The sequence below is a fragment of the Xenopus laevis genome, chromosome 8L, assembly GCF_017654675.1.
Source record: "Xenopus laevis strain J_2021 chromosome 8L, Xenopus_laevis_v10.1, whole genome shotgun sequence".
Lineage (NCBI taxonomy): Eukaryota > Metazoa > Chordata > Amphibia > Anura > Pipidae > Xenopus > Xenopus laevis.
This window is the reverse complement of record NC_054385.1, coordinates 74,851,220-74,867,061: the sequence shown is the minus strand read 5'-3', so window position 1 is coordinate 74,867,061 and position 15,842 is coordinate 74,851,220. Positions and strand designations below refer to the sequence as shown.

The window sequence follows — 15,842 nt, the reverse complement described above, 5'->3', positions numbered from 1 at the left end:
CTTGTTTCTAATTGCAGGTTTGCTGATATTCCTCATTTTCATTAAATAAAAGAAAGCCACCTGGACCCGGTATTCCTGAACTCTTTCTTTTGTTGTGCTGTTGGAATAGACGACTCTTCAAATTTGCCCAGTTACTTTTTTAATCCAGTCTTTGATCAGTGGGGATGTTGCCATTTTCCACCTTACTAGGAATAGTAACTTGGCAGCATTCAGTAGGTGTAATGAGTGCTATTGTGCTTAATACATTTGTCCTGTGTTGTTATTGGATCTTCCCATCTCAAATGATGTCTTCTAATCACCTCCATTATCCTCTCCAAAAAAAATATAAATTCACTAGTTCTTAAAAGAGAAAAAAACTGGTGAACATGTCACTTTTGTCACCCAACATAATGTTCTAATCTAAGCAAACATATCTCAAAAATATTGAAAGGACATTGGGCTCTGGTAAAAGACAACCTACCTCATATTAAAGCATTTGAAAGACCCCCCATGATTGCGGATAAAAAAGGTAAAACTATTGGTTCAACTCTAGTAAAGACAGATATAGGGGCAAATAGTGTAGGATTAAAAGAAAAAGGTAAAAATTGAACTTTTCCTTGTTTTAACTGCAACTGCTGTTCCAATATTCAACAGGGTGAATTTTTATACCACCCCAGAAAGGGGACCCCCATATAGATTTCTGGACGGTTCTCATGTATTCTCAGTGTATGTCATCAAATGCCCTTGTGGCCTAGCATACGTGGGACAGACATCGAGAACCGTCCGAGAACGTATCCATGAACACCAGTCAGCGATCAAAATGGGTAAGAAGGAACAAGCAGTTGCAGGTCATTTTATTGAAGCAGGACATAATGTCAATCAGTTGAGGTTTCAAGTTATTGAAGTAGTCCTTCCGAAACTTTGTGGGCGAATAGAATTAAAACTCTTTTATACAGAGAGGCCTTCTGGATTAGGAGATTGGAGACACTAACTTCATTAGGTCTAAATAAAGAGTATGACCTCAAACCGATTTTTAGATAAAGCTGTTGCTTTTTAAAATGTTCTTATACACTGTTTTTATCTTATATTCTTCTGCATTACTGTTAAAAATGAACTTTGTTCACCTGCACGTTTTGCATCACTCACCGGATGGTTACTTGAAAAAGGGCCAAGTGAGGCCTGAAACGTTGCGGTAATGCCCTATAAGTGTGCAATAAAGGCATTTTTATTATAACAAGACATTGTGGTGCAGTTCATATCGAATCTCCACACCATTCAATTGGAAAAAGATTTTGCCGCAAACTGACATTGTGTCCGTACGCATGTCTTCACATGCTAACAATGTAAAAGCAAAAGAAGCAGGGGTTATAGTATTGTGCTGGGGCATAACAAATGAAGTACTATACTGAGAAATTCTTAATGCAGTTTAGGATTTGGAATGTAATGAAAATACATAAATACATAACTACAATTTATTATACCCTGAGTGGCCTTTAGGTGGCATACTTCACTTAAAGAACCTCCAGGCTCATGTGAAATTCCAGTGAATATTGCAAACTGGTCATACAGGTGCAGAGTTTTGCTGCTTACACATGTATTGGGCCAAAAGATAGCATCTCTAATTCATATCTGTTATGGGCTCATTTAACTATTGATTAAGGCTTTACACACAGCATTTTTTGTGCATTTAGAAAAGCATGCTAAACATTTAAAAACACAAATGTTGCATTTTATGTGATATTTGTAAAGTGCATTTTTTTTGTCAGTTCCAAACACCATCCTAGTTTATATTGCTTTCTAAACACATGTCAAGCACCCATCTGTAAGAGTCCCTAGAAACCTGGAAAATGCCTTTTGATTGGGAATCTCATTAGGCCATAATTGCCAATTGGGTCTGTATAGCCCCCCCCCCCCCAAAATTGTGCTCACAAATAATCCCACTGACCAAATTGTTGGCTAAATCAGTATATATCCACTAACCTGGTGATTTGCTAAATCCTTTAAAACCTTTGTTTTAAATCATCAGTTTATTGTGGGTACTTATGTTGCAATTCGTGTTTTCTACAAATTCTCAAAAGATCCACTAATAGACTTTCCAGCTGATGACTGTGGAGGGACAGTATGAATGAATCCAGATTCCGTGTAGCAACTTAGGTGGTGCTCTATCTGGGAACTGTTGCTCAGGGGTTCCAAGTAGAACCAGAACAAGAATGAAATCAGATGGCACTCACACACTCATTCGCAATTTGCTGAATATTCTTGGTGTATTGGAATCTTAATAAACCAAGAATATTCAGTACATTTTGCATGTGTGTATGCCATCTGATTTCTTTCTTGTTCTGGTTGACTGTGGAGGGATCCTGGGAGTTACGGTCCAGAAACTTTACAGCCCTTGGGTCTCTGCTTTCTGGACATTGCATAACATCTATACAAGTCTAAATAGGGTTCATTTGTCAGAGGTACAGCTTTAACTGTAAGATGCAGCAGCATATCTAGTAGTCATAGACAAAACGTCAAAGATTCAAAGGAAAAGGAACTCGAGCAGATTGACTGCAAAACATTTATTCCAGGTAGTGTTTTTTCTTGAAGGGTAAGGGCACACTGGGTGATTCGGGAGATTTAGTCACCTGGCGACTAATTGCCTCGTCTTTGCGGCGACCAATCTCCCCGAATGCCTTACCTCTGTCTTGTGCTGGCTTAAATGAAAAATCGCCTGTGGCATGGTACATGCAGTGCTTCATATTCCGAAGTTGCATGAAGCTGCCTTGCGAGGAAACTTCAGGTGACTTTGGAGTATGTCACCCGAAGCGACGCGTGTGCCATGCCACAGGCGACTTTTCATTTTAGCCAGCACAAGACAGAGTTAAGGCATCCGGGGAGATTGGTTGCCACAAAGACGTGGCGATTAGTCGCCAGGCGACCGAATCGCCCAGTGTTACCCTACCCTAAATCTTTGATGTTTTGTTTATTCAACTGAGCTGCTGCACAGAGCAACCAGAGTAAATTGGACATATAACTTTCATTGTTTTGTACAGTCAGACCACCAACCCCATTCTGTGCTCTAGTAGTGATAGGTCTGAATCATCTCAGCTTGCTAAGTAATATGTGATTTAGAAATACTGGTAGTGCACTTCTTTATATAATATAATTTGGTGGTGCTCATTGCAGGGGGTCAACTGTAAACTCCCCAATTAATGAACAATTAAAGAGAAGAGGGGGACTCAAGAAACTCCTTATCAGGGGCACAGAAAAATGCAGGACTCCTGATGAGGAGCCCCAGTTTTTTTGGGAAGGAGCAGGATGACATGCATTGGATTCCTATGTAACAATAAAAGCATATATTTATATTTTCTGCCATTATTCTGTCTAAAAGCTGGTCTTAGTTGCCGACTCTGTAAACTGTTCTAAATTGATACATTTAGTTGATACATGTCTTATCTTTGTCCCTGCTGAGCAAAATCTCTGGGTTTCATTACAGGCAGCTGTTAGAATTGATACAATAGTTGCTAATACGCCAGAGATGCTGCTGAGAAATGTGGCAAAATTGTAACAGTTCTGAATCGGCAACTGAATTACTGAGCTGAATTACTGAAACACCAGAGACAGGGACATTCTACTTAAATTGTGCAAAAAAATTAAAGCAAAAAATAAAGCATGGAAACCAACTGAAAAAAAAATCTTTATTTCTGTTGAACAATCTGAAAACTAAACTGAAAAAATAGTTTGGAAGGTGAATACCCTTTAAGCTTTTGCTTGTTTTTTTTTTTTTTAGCTTTGCTGGTGCACATTATATCTACTTGCCAGTCTCACCTGAGATATAATCACTAGTCTGAAATGTGTTGGCTTTTATTGTGGCTCAATAACTGATTTACACACGAGACATTATAAAAAGCAAGTATCCCTATCACTTCCCACCCTTATAGGACCTCTTTATGATATTCAGAGGGGCATGGGGATTTGTAGCTTACTAGTATCAGTCTGTGAAGCTGCAGCACTGGGGCGCTAACGTCTTTGCCTGTATATGTTGAGCTATAAAATCCTGTGCTGTTTACAAACCCACTCAAGCTTCATGCCCGACACTTGCACAGCTCAGCTCTGCTGCCAGGACACATACACGGGGTTAAAGCATCAGCCCTTTTGTCCAGATGTTCGGATAGAACCAATCAGCAGGTGTTTACACGGAGGAGGCGGGGCCTAGAGATCTCGGTCTCTCCGGCTCACAGTTCCGAGTTGGTTCGTGGAGGCGTTTTGTCTGAACAGTGTCCTGCTGGGAGAGGGTTCGTGTGGGCACAGGGGGTAGGTAAGTGCAGTGGCATCAGTTGGCACATGGATATGGAGAGCTGGGTCGAGCTCTGTAACAACATAAGACTTTGATCAAAACCTGTGAAGTCGCTGAGTACTTCATTTCCTTAGTACCCAAGAACCTCATTTAAGTAGAGCTATTACACCCCTGTACTACCTTATCTCTGAACTACCTTGAAGGAAATAATAAGCTGTTCAGTCTGGCAGATCCAGTTAAAGTGCCAGCTGACTGACTGCCACTCCTAAATGCCACATACAACTGCAGGTAGGTAACCTTACTAACCGATGCCCGCACGGTGTCATTGTAGCTCAGCCCAAAGTATGGGGCCAAAAATGAACACTGAAATATATCTTCTAATGGTTTCATACAAAAAGTGTGTCCAGGGAATTGTGATGAGACAAATGCACTGGTGTCTGTGGGATGAAGTACTCAGGGTATGGCCATAAGGTTACTGTGCAATACATTTAGGGTATTTACTAGAGTGTTTATTTAGTTGTGTATTTTGGGTTTATTTAGGTGGGATGCATGCTGTCATGTCTATGGTACTGGATGCTATGTGCAGGTTTAGTTAACAGTGGGTGATATATGCATTCTATTTGAAAGACAAGTGAGAGACATGATTTGTCCATTTCATGTAGAGAGTGTTTAGGGGGAATGATGTCTTGTGACATGGTGTTTTAGGCAAAGGTCTGTATTCTATGGAAGCGGGTCTTTTGAATTTAGGAACCTTAAGAGGCATCAAGATGCATATAGTTTATGCCAAAATTGATACTGGATATAGTGTATTAAAGATCTTTGGTAAATGTATTTATTTCATATTCTTTACATTTAGAAATATGTGTGGGAACTGACATATTGCATGTCTTGGCTGAGGTATTCTCAAATCCTAGAAATAGTAATTTGTTATGACAGCACCCACGCATGTAAATAAAGGCAAATATGTAGTGTAGGAAGGTTCTGTTCTCATGGTTATTTATTCCTTTATACGTAAGGGTCGGTAGCAGTTGTGAGATAGCAAAAGTGAGATACACAGGGTGTGCTCTTTGATAAAGATGTACCAACATATGTGGGTGCTCATTTATTAGTATATAGTAATGACAAGTCTAAAGCAACTGGAATTTGAGTAATTTTGAACATTACTGATAAAGTTCAGTCTTAACACAACTAGAACAGACCCGAACTGGCAGTCTGTGAATTCTGGCAAATGTCATAGGCAGTCATTGTTTTTTGGACTAGGCCAGATGGACACTGGGAAAAAACCTTGTGGGCCCCACCCACCAAGATCTGCTCCCAGCTCTGCTCCCTGATCTCCCCTATTGGCGTGAAGAAAAAAAGGTAAGTGCCGGACAGGGGCTGGTGGAGGGGGGTTAGGCCTGATGTGGGGGGGTGTATGGGGTCCCTCTGACACGGCAACCCCCAGTCCAATGCTGTGGGCCACTTTGTGCCTGAAATGCCAGGGCCTATTTTTGAATCCCAGTCCAGACCTGAACTAAATATAGTCTATATCAAGACCTGGATAATGAAAACCTTCACAGACTTGGTGCTGAAGTAGCACAAAATCCCCCCCCCCCCCCCAAAATGCATTTATATAATTTTTTTTTATTAATTGCACTAGGTAAAAGTTGCTGCAAAATTTAGCACTGGTTCATATATTTTTGAAAGTTACACAATTCTTGTCATACAGTCCAGGGCCACTCGGCCTACTGAGAGAAAGTGAGGACCAAGGAGGAAGCTTGACACAGGCCAAAAGTCCAATAACACAGTTTCCAGAGGGATAAAAAGATTGTGGTTAAAAACAGGCAATTGGACAGGACATCAGAGGCCGGATGTGGGCTCATCTTTCTGTTTAGCCACTCTACATACTTACTTGAGGGAGTGACAAGGTAGGGTCAGGGTCAGTTGCAGAGTGTTAGGCCCCTCTGAAGATTGTGGAGGAGGGGGTGGACCCAAGTTGTTACACCACTGATTTAAATACACAGTTGATACCTCAGGATAAAAGTGGTTAATAACTGGAAAAAGATTTCTGGAGAATACTTATGTGGTCTGCCCTGCTAGAAGATCAATTAGGATGAGATTTGTGGCAAAAAAGAATATTCAAGATATTCTTAAATCAACAGAATAACTGAGACAATTTTTGATGCTTTCCTATATATGTTACCTTGTTCTGAACTACGAGGGGCCCTGACCAAAGGCTGTATCTCCAATGTACCTGAATACTGTTGTCTAAGAAGCATGAAAGCAAGGTGGCAGTGGGGAGAAGAGCCATTATTTTATTTCTAAGAGGCGATTGGACAGTGTAAGAATATCTGTCACTTTATTTGCTAGAGTTGATGTGCCATATATTGAAAAAGAAAATAGAAAATGCTGAAAATGTAACTTCACTTAGGGCATTAGGTATGACACTTTATTAAATAGACATGAAATCAGTTCTTTAAAAGTTATGGGTGGAAGTGGAAGTGCTGACTCAGAGGGGTGCTGATAATGAGAGTTGATGACATTTAATGTAAAAGTGACAGAAGAAATATCACATCCTCCACTTCAGAACTTATTGTCAGTCATTCCTTTATTTCCCCTATCTTTCTCTAATTGGGTATTGCATATACAGTAGATGCATAAGTGAGTTGCTCATAGGAGATACCTATTCTCTGACAGCAATATCCCTATTAGAAAGTATGATTTTCTTTAAAATAAATATATCAGCAGCATTTTGATCACCGGACAAACCATTGTTCTTCCATAGAAAGTGTTTTCCTTCATTATTCACTCTTTTTCTTTTGATTTACTTTCTGTTGCCTCTGTCTCAGCTTGGATCCTGTTTTCCACCTCTGACTTCCCTCTCCCCCCTTGTCTTGTATTTTCACATTATGTTTTGTTCCTTCTTCAGACAGGGTTTCTCCTAAGAAATAATCAGTTATTAAAATGTATGTATCTTACTCTGCTACCTGCATTTAAGCTACATCACTCCCAGTGTTTGTCAGGGATCAAGAAATATATGGCTGCCCACTGCACACATTAGCTATTAAATACCTATCATTAAGATAGGCTACTCTTGCTTGTTAAATAATTAATAGCAAATAAGGGAATTCTGGGCAAAAGCCTGGCCAATATTAGGTACTAAGTAAATAAGCCACACCTACACAAATTCCATGGAAAGTCACCTTTATTTATACAAACAGAGCACCTGTCAGCACTTTACAACCATTTAAAATCATTCCGGGTGCTTTTTAGCTGATCAATGTCTGCCGAATTGTTAAACTGTGTATTGTTCATACCAAAGTATATCTCATATTTATATAGTCATCTCCGCACTTACAGACTATACAGAGAAATAATAATCATAACTGTAGTCTATCTCTCTGCTACCTTTCATCTCTAAACTACTTGAGCGCCTAGTCTACAACCGACTTACCTCATTCCTCTCTGACAATAACCTGCTGGACCCCCTACAATCTGGTTTTAAGCCACAACACTCCACGGAAACTGCCCTGACTCGACTAACTAATGACCTCTTAACCGCTAAAGCCAACAATCATTTCTCACTACTAATACTGCTTGATCTCTCAGCCGCATTTGACACTGTAGATCACCCTCTCCACCTCCAGTCCCTCCAGTCGCTTGGCCTTCGTGACACAGCCCTGTCCTGGTTCTCTTCTTACATCACCAATCGTTCCTTCAGTGTCTCCTACAACGGAGTATCATCTTCTCCCCTACCTCTTTCTGTTGGAGTTCCTCAAGGCTCTGTCCTGGGACCATTACTATTCTCCCTCTATACTTCCTCCCTTGGCAAATTAATAAATTCGTATGGTTTTCACTACCACCTCTATGCTGACGATACTCACATCTATCTCTCATCTCCTGATCTCAACCCAGAACTCCTAACTCGCGTCTCCTCCTGCCTGTCCGCTATCTCTACCTGGATGTCGCAACGCTACCTTAAATTAAACCTCTCTAAAACTGAAATGGTTCTCTTTCCTCCAACTAACACCAGTAGCATCCCCGAAGTATCCATCATAGTTAACAATTCCACTATCACCCCCTCTCCCCAGGCCCGGTGCCTTGGGGTTATCCTAGATTCTGCCCTGTCATTCACTCCTCATATCCAGTCACTTATTAAATCATGTCACTTCCACCTAAGGAACATATCCAAAATACGATCAATTATCACCCAAGACGCTGCCAAAATTCTTATTCACTCTCTCATCATATCGCGTCTAGACTACTGTAACTCTCTTTTAATTGGCCTCCCCCTCCAGAGACTGTCACCTCTCCAGTCCATAATGAACACTGCTGCGAGGCTCATACACCTCAGCAACCGCTCCTCCTCTGCCTCGCCATTCTGTCAATCCCTGCACTGGCTTCCGTTACCTTTCAGAATCAAATTCAAATTAATGACACTGACTTTCAAAGCACTTCACAACTCTGCTCCACCCTACATCTCTGAACTCATCTCTATATACTCACCCACTCGCTTACTACGCTCCTCTACTGACCTGCTACTCAACTCTTCTCTCATTACCTCCTCACATGCTCGCATTCAAGACTTTGCAAGGGCTGCACCCCTCCTCTGGAACGCTCTTCCACAATCTGTCCGACTTTCTCCCAACCTTTCTGCTTTCAAAAAATCTCTGAAAACGCACTTCTTTCGAGAAGCCTACCCTCACTCTGCTTAACTATCAAACGCAACACCACATACAATACCACATTTCTCACCCACTCAATTCGATCTTGCCCACTCCCACACCTTGTGTATTACTCCCTTCCCTTTAGACTGTATGCCTATGCATAGGGCCTTCCTCACCTTTTTGTACCTGTATTGACTGTGATGTTTGTTACTCCATATATTCTATATATGTAATTCACGTGATGTAGTTGTATAATCACATTTACTTTACAGTGCTACGCAATATGTTGGGGCTATATAAATACATGTTAATAATAAAATAATAATAATAGTACTCAAGCATCCAATGGGCTATAGTCAGCTGCCACAGGCTGCATTCCATAAGAGAGTGGGTTTCTGGCAGCACAATATATTTCAGTGTGTTTTAACATGCGACAGGCATTAACATATGTATAGCTGCGACACCTGTGATGGCGTTATAGGAAAACAAAGTGTTTTTCCCAGTGGGGCTTTCTCAAGCAAGTGATCAACTAGCAGGTGACCCCCTTCTTAATACATACTTGTAGCAGTGACATTAACAAATAAATATTAAAATCAAACAATCACCTACTGCAATATCTGTTTGCTTAACAGGATTTAAAACATTATTTCATTTATATAAAGAGTGTCAATAATAGACCATCAATGTTATATACAATGTTCCTTCCAATATTCCTTTTAAAGTAATTCATAATAAACATAACATAAAGTTGAGTTAACTGTGCATGCTGGGGTTTGTAGTTCACATGTTTTATTTGTGTTAACTAGGCATGCTGGAGTGTGTTGTTCACCATTTCTATCTGTTGAGTTGAACCATGTTGGAATTTATAGTTCACCATTTTTATCTCTTGAGATTTTTATCTCTTTCAACAGCACTTCACAGAGATTACACATCATTCACTGCACCAGTAGAGCTTACAATCTTTGCTCCCTATTACATTCACACACACTATGGTCAGTTTAGGAGCAAACTCACACATATGCGGGGAGAACATACAAACTCCTTGCAGATAGTGAACTTAGAACCCCAGTGCTGCAATGCAGAATTGTTTCCCACTGAGTCACCATGCTGCAAGTTTTCAGTGCATGCTGGGATTTGTAGTTCACCAATATCAGTTGAGCTGACTGTAGATTCTGGGATTTGTAGTTCACAATTGTTATCTGTTAAACTCACAACGCATGCTAGCAATACTACAACTTGACTGTGCATGCTGGGATATGTATATAAGAAGCTGGTACAGAAAGAAGAAAATGGGGTGGAGAGAGAGTGGGGGAAAGACTTACCATTATTAATACAACAAGAATGGGGGCACATCAATTACAAATATGGTATACAAGATTAAGCAACACAAAAGTACTGCTACACAGGTTCAGACCTGAGTTATATGAGTAACAAGCCCAGTCAGCCTGTATAAAATATTTTTTTATGTGGCCCTTATAGTAGTTCACCATTTTTATCTATCTGCTGAGTTGACTGTGCATGCTGGGATTTATAGGTCATAATTTATAAGATAATATTCACTTTTTCATTGAATATGGTTCGAAGAAGATCCTGAAAGGGCAAAAATGTAATTTCAGACAAAAACAGTCAAATCCTATTGGACAGAATAGCTTTCAATCAGGGATCACAGCTTGTAAGCCACTGGCAACAGGGCCGGAACTAGGGTTAGGCAGATGAGGCACCTGCCTAGGGCGCAAAGATTTGGGCAGGCGTTGGGCAGGTACCTATTCAAAGATTTTCTGCCTACCCTTCGTCCAGGTCTCTCACTCCTTTGCTGCTCCCCTCCCCTCTCCTCTGGCACTCCTCCCTCCCTCGGTCACTCCCCCTACCTCACTCCGTCACTCCATCACTCCATCACTCCTCCTACCTTCCTCCCCTGCCCTTCCCCTTCATTACCCTGCCTTATCCTTATCTTCTTTTTGCGTGGGCGCACTCGGGGGGGCTTTGTAGCCGACCGAGGCCTAGGGCGCACTGTCAGCACAGCCCGGCCCTGACTGGCAAGTACTTCACCAAGTAATGTTATTAAAGGTATAATGGTTTTCTTCCAAACACTTTTTTCAGTTCAATTGTTTTCAGATTGTTCACCAGAAATAAAGACTTTTTCAATTTCTTTCCAATTTTTATTTTTTACCCTGTCCCATGACCATGTCCCTGTCTCTGGTGTTTCAGTCTGGCAGCTCAGTAATTCTGCTCTGTTACAATTTTGCAAAATTTAGTTTCAGCAGCATCTCTGGAGTATTAGCAACTATTGTATCAATTCTAACAGCTGCCTTTAATGAAACTTAGGGATTCTGCTCAGCAGGGAAAAAGATAAGAAATGTATCAACTAAATGTATCAACAAGATGGATCAGTTTACAGGGTGGGCCGCTTTAGAAGGTGAAAAATGACACTTTACACTTCAATATTAGAAAAATAGTCACAAATAGAAAATAGAAAGTAATTGGAAAAAAGTCTTTATTTATGGTAAATGATCTGAAACCAACTGAACTGAAAAATGTGTTGGAAGGTGAACAGCAGGGTTCTTGCATGGAGGACTGCAGCACTCAGAAACACTCTTGTACCAGAATCTTTAGATAAGGACAAATGCAAAGGATCGGTGATTTGTTTGCTTGTATTCAGAGATAAAAATAGGATATATTGTTTCAGAGGGAGCCTTGTACAAAGAAGCCTGCACAGTTCCACCTTACCAAGACTTTTTTTCTTTTGTGCAAATATTTGCCAGCTGTTCTAGCAGCTATGGGATTAAAAGGCTAAGGTTTATAGTACTGGTTTACTGTTATATAGAGATTCTGTATTCACATATATGAAAGGTACCTTATTAATGAGTTACTAGCAGGGAGGTGAGTCACACAAAAAGGTGTGAACTGTACCGGAGATGGCGCCAGGTATAGGAGTTAAACATAACAGCACCTAGTAACAGAAAGATAAATGGAAAAAGTTAATACCTTGATTGGCACAAATCCAACTGCACCACAGCCTATAGTAAATCTGCCATCAGGGTGTTTCTTCTAAGGAGGAGCATTTGTACCAGGATAGCCTTCTTAGGGCAGAATGGATGTAAGGCAGAGCTCAAAATAAATCAGCATTATACCCCCTGTATATCTGAGAAACTCAGCTAGGACAATATTGAATCACATCACATGAATGGGAACTGGAAAACATATATAAATAAGTAGCTTTAAAAAGGAAAAGCTGACAAAAAAAAGCTTTGAATTAAAGGCTTGGAGTTCCATGACCTGTATAAAAGAATGAGGCCTTCAGCGTTGTGCTCTTATATGGTCATGGAACTCCTTGGTAACTTATAATATCCTTATATTTTACAACAGGGAGGACATTTTTCATTATATCATTTACATACTATTCATGGCTCTTCTGTATTATAAGGACTTATTTATAAGTTATATAACATGACTATAGCAAATAATATGTCATTGGCCTAATTAGTATGAAGTTTTAAGCTTCCATTTGACATCAGAGTGGGAGTACAGGAGTCTGCTGCTCATGGGCTGCTATATAGCAAAGTCCCTTCTTCAGTGTCCTATTCATTTCTTGATATAGCCCTTTGGTGATATGGGAAGAACGTGCGTCGGCATGATTTTTCTTTGTCATATTTTTTAATGAAATAGATATGAAGGAACTTGTTATAGACCACGCCAGCCTGTGAGTGCAGACTCCTGTACTCTCTCTGTCAAATGGCAGCATTTTACTTAGGCCAATGTTCCGATGGCACAAGACTGGGACTAGGTAGGGATTCCTTGTTTGACAAATATAAGATGATGTGAATATTTGTTGTTTAGAAAATAAGATTGAATTTGTTAGCTGGCTGGTAACAGGTACTTTCAATTTCCGGTTTCTACTGCACAAAGTCACCTGTTATATTGTGGTAGATGCCTTGTACTTGGAGTAGTTTTGTAAGACCGAAATTCTAATATGCACCTCCTAGGTTTTTAATTTCATATAAAAAGTATATAGTATATAGATTTGCCAGTGATTTGCTTCACTTTGATGTAGAGATTGGCAATTATTTACAGACTAAGGGGAAAAGCTGTGCAATGAGTCACAGATAACATCCCCACTATTCTTTTTCACTGATGTCGCTAAGCCTGTCCTTAGTGATTATATTATTAGTATGATTCTATTGGTTAAAGGGGTGGTTCACTTGTAAGTTAAAGGACCAGTAACATAAAAAAATTTTTAAAAAATTTGTTTCTTTGTAACGAAAAAAAAAACCATCAAGACAGTTTTAACTTTTAAATCTTAAAGCTTTTTTTAGGAAATTACTTACCGATTCTCTGCATGCGCTCCTTTTTCAGAAACGGCGACAGGGCGACGATCCATTGTGCGGCGCTCGATTTGTCCTCCCTGCTTTCTATAGGAGATAGTCAGAGCATAAAAATGGTCACTGGACCTATCCCATTGACTTATACACGAACTCCGCATGTTTTAGGTGGCGAATAGTCGAATCGAGTTCTTATAGGGCCAGAGTTTGATAAATCTCCAAATTCAAATTAAAACTCAAATCGAGTTTGGATAATTCACTATTCGAATTTAAGAGTTTTGACTAATAATAAAATTCGAATTTTCAATTCGACCCTTAATAAATCTGCCCCTTACTGTTTGTTCTCTTTTGTTGGTTTTGGCTATGATCTGATGATGGTAGGATGGCTGTTTTTTGTGGTGTGTCTATTTGGTTATTGCTGTATATGCTCAGCCTTTAGTAGCTCTGACTTTTCCCTAGATAACTAGAGTTGACATAGCACATTATACTCCAAGTACAGACCTGGGCACAGTCACCATTAGGGAACAGGTGCTCCTGCACTGGAGCATGCATATACTCAAGCACAAACTGTATCTCTCTTTAATGGACTCACTTGTGCTCCCATTAGCATGCCTAGCGCATGAGCCTACTCATAGTTTATTAACATATTTAATGTATTTACTTCATACGGCAGACAATTGTTGCATGTAACAGTGGTTCAATGCTTGATTCTTACAGGGATTCCAATCTACACTTTAAAATATTTGGAGACACCAGGTATATTTTTAATAGATATTTGTCATAAATTAAAGAGGTGTTTTCAGCATTTGCCTTTGAAAAGCTGTTCTACTAGTTCCATGTATGACCTGAGAATGTTGAGTGGGCTTTTAAAGGGAGGCTTCCAGTGCCCCTGCTTGCAGCATGTGCTGTTTAACCTCACTCGCTCAATGCATGACCGGACCATTAGTAAATGGCAAAGATCTTGGATAAATGCTGGTGTTATTTAAGAGGAAGGAAACAGCAGTATGGCTATATTACAGATTCCATGGCAACAGATTTCTTGGATGAATGTGGAAAGGAAGCGAGAAACATGAGAAGAGAGGCTTTGAGCTTGTTAGAAACAATATTGAGATCCTCCTGGTATTATCCTGGAACCATGGTTAAGGTGGTTTTACAACAGAGCTGCTGTTTCACAAATGAGATCTTTCATGAGGATGCATGTACTGCACCAACCTGCAAACAACCTGTTCCTGCCCATCATACATTACTGTTTTGTGAGCTGGATAAACACTGATCACAGAATCAATTGCTTTAGTTGTGCCACAGATCTTTTGTTTTGTATCATACATTATTAGTCTCTGCTGGCACATACTCAAGATGGAATTCAGATCAGGTTATGGCTTTATGCTAGCCCCCAGGTTAAGGCTTTATGCTAGCATTACAGTGACAGATCTCCCTGTGTGTGTGATATATTAATTATTCTAGGTCTGGACAGCATTATCTACTTATATATCTATATAGAATATGTTATTAGATATCTATCTGCAGTATCTTTCTCTGGCTCAGTGTAAGGCTGTGCATAGTGATGAAACAATCTTGCAGTAACTGGGACAATAGATTTCCATACAATCCCACGCAGAATGCATGTCATCCCACACAGACTGTACAGTACCCATTCCTACTGCAGCCTTTCCTTGCTTATGTGGTATTGTAATAGATGTATCAGCAAAACCTTTGGATAATATATTTTCCTGACCTTTCTCTGAACAGAATATCACCATCACACAAAGCATATCCTACACATGGACATATTTCTAATGGAGAATCCAATCTGCTCCTTACAAATTTACCATTTGTAATAAACAGTGGTAACGCCACACCCAGTTATAGTACTTTACCTTAGTTATATGAAAGATCAGTTTGGTCATTAATTTTCCAGCTATAGGACTACAAGAGGAACAAGGTGCAAAAAACAGGTGCAATATCTATTTTGTCCACAATGCACCTTACTACCTCTCTTTTTACAAACACAACTAATGGGGCCAATTCGTTGCACCTCCAGTATGTGGTGTGAAGATTTGTGTGCATGTTGCACCTATCATGTAAGGTACAACATGTGGGTGACCCATGGGCACCGAAATGCACATACAGTATCCTATTTTTACATAGTTTGTAATATGGCAGACTTATGTAGAGGGCTCACTTGGGTACCTGAATCCTGTGCTTTTTGCCTTGTATTATACGCGTCAGCTAAAGTGCAGTCAGTTGCAAGAATCAGATTGTACTTTGCCCTGCATTAGGGATGGACAAATGCTAAGTGAATGGCTTTCTAAGGCACACAATTTAGTGTCATTGCTTGCACCTTTACTATAGAAAATAAGACCCAATATTTCTTTTTATAAAGGATTTCAAGGAGACCTCAAAAAACTGTTTTTGCATAATGAAATAAAATGTAATGCCGAGTAGCTTTCCTATAAAAGTCAATAAAATGTTCAGTAGTTTTAAAGTTATTTGTAATTGCAGTTGAAGGGAAGATTTGTTTCTACCTTTCTGCTCTCTGGTTCTGATTATTGAAACAGCAGGCAGTCCCCTTCTGGCTTCTGCTACATTGTAGCAAAGGTGCAGAGAATATAAAAAGCT

The 15,842-nt window shown here is 39.9% G+C and overlaps 1 protein-coding gene across 2 annotated transcripts in view; it reads left to right on the top strand.

The window, feature by feature from the left end:
- The first annotated feature begins 4,161 nt into the window (after positions 1–4,161).
- Positions 4,162–15,842, top strand: part of LOC121397070 (stonin-2-like) — a 56,214-nt gene continuing 44,533 nt past the window's right edge. Inside the window, exon 1 of one of the 2 annotated variants that reach the window (XM_041572999.1) lies at positions 4,162–4,279. The gene's annotated coding sequence lies outside the window, so the exon portion shown is untranslated. Of the gene's footprint in view, positions 4,280–4,305; positions 4,547–15,842 lie in introns of those variants that run through there. The other variant, XM_041573000.1, reaches the window with a different exon arrangement.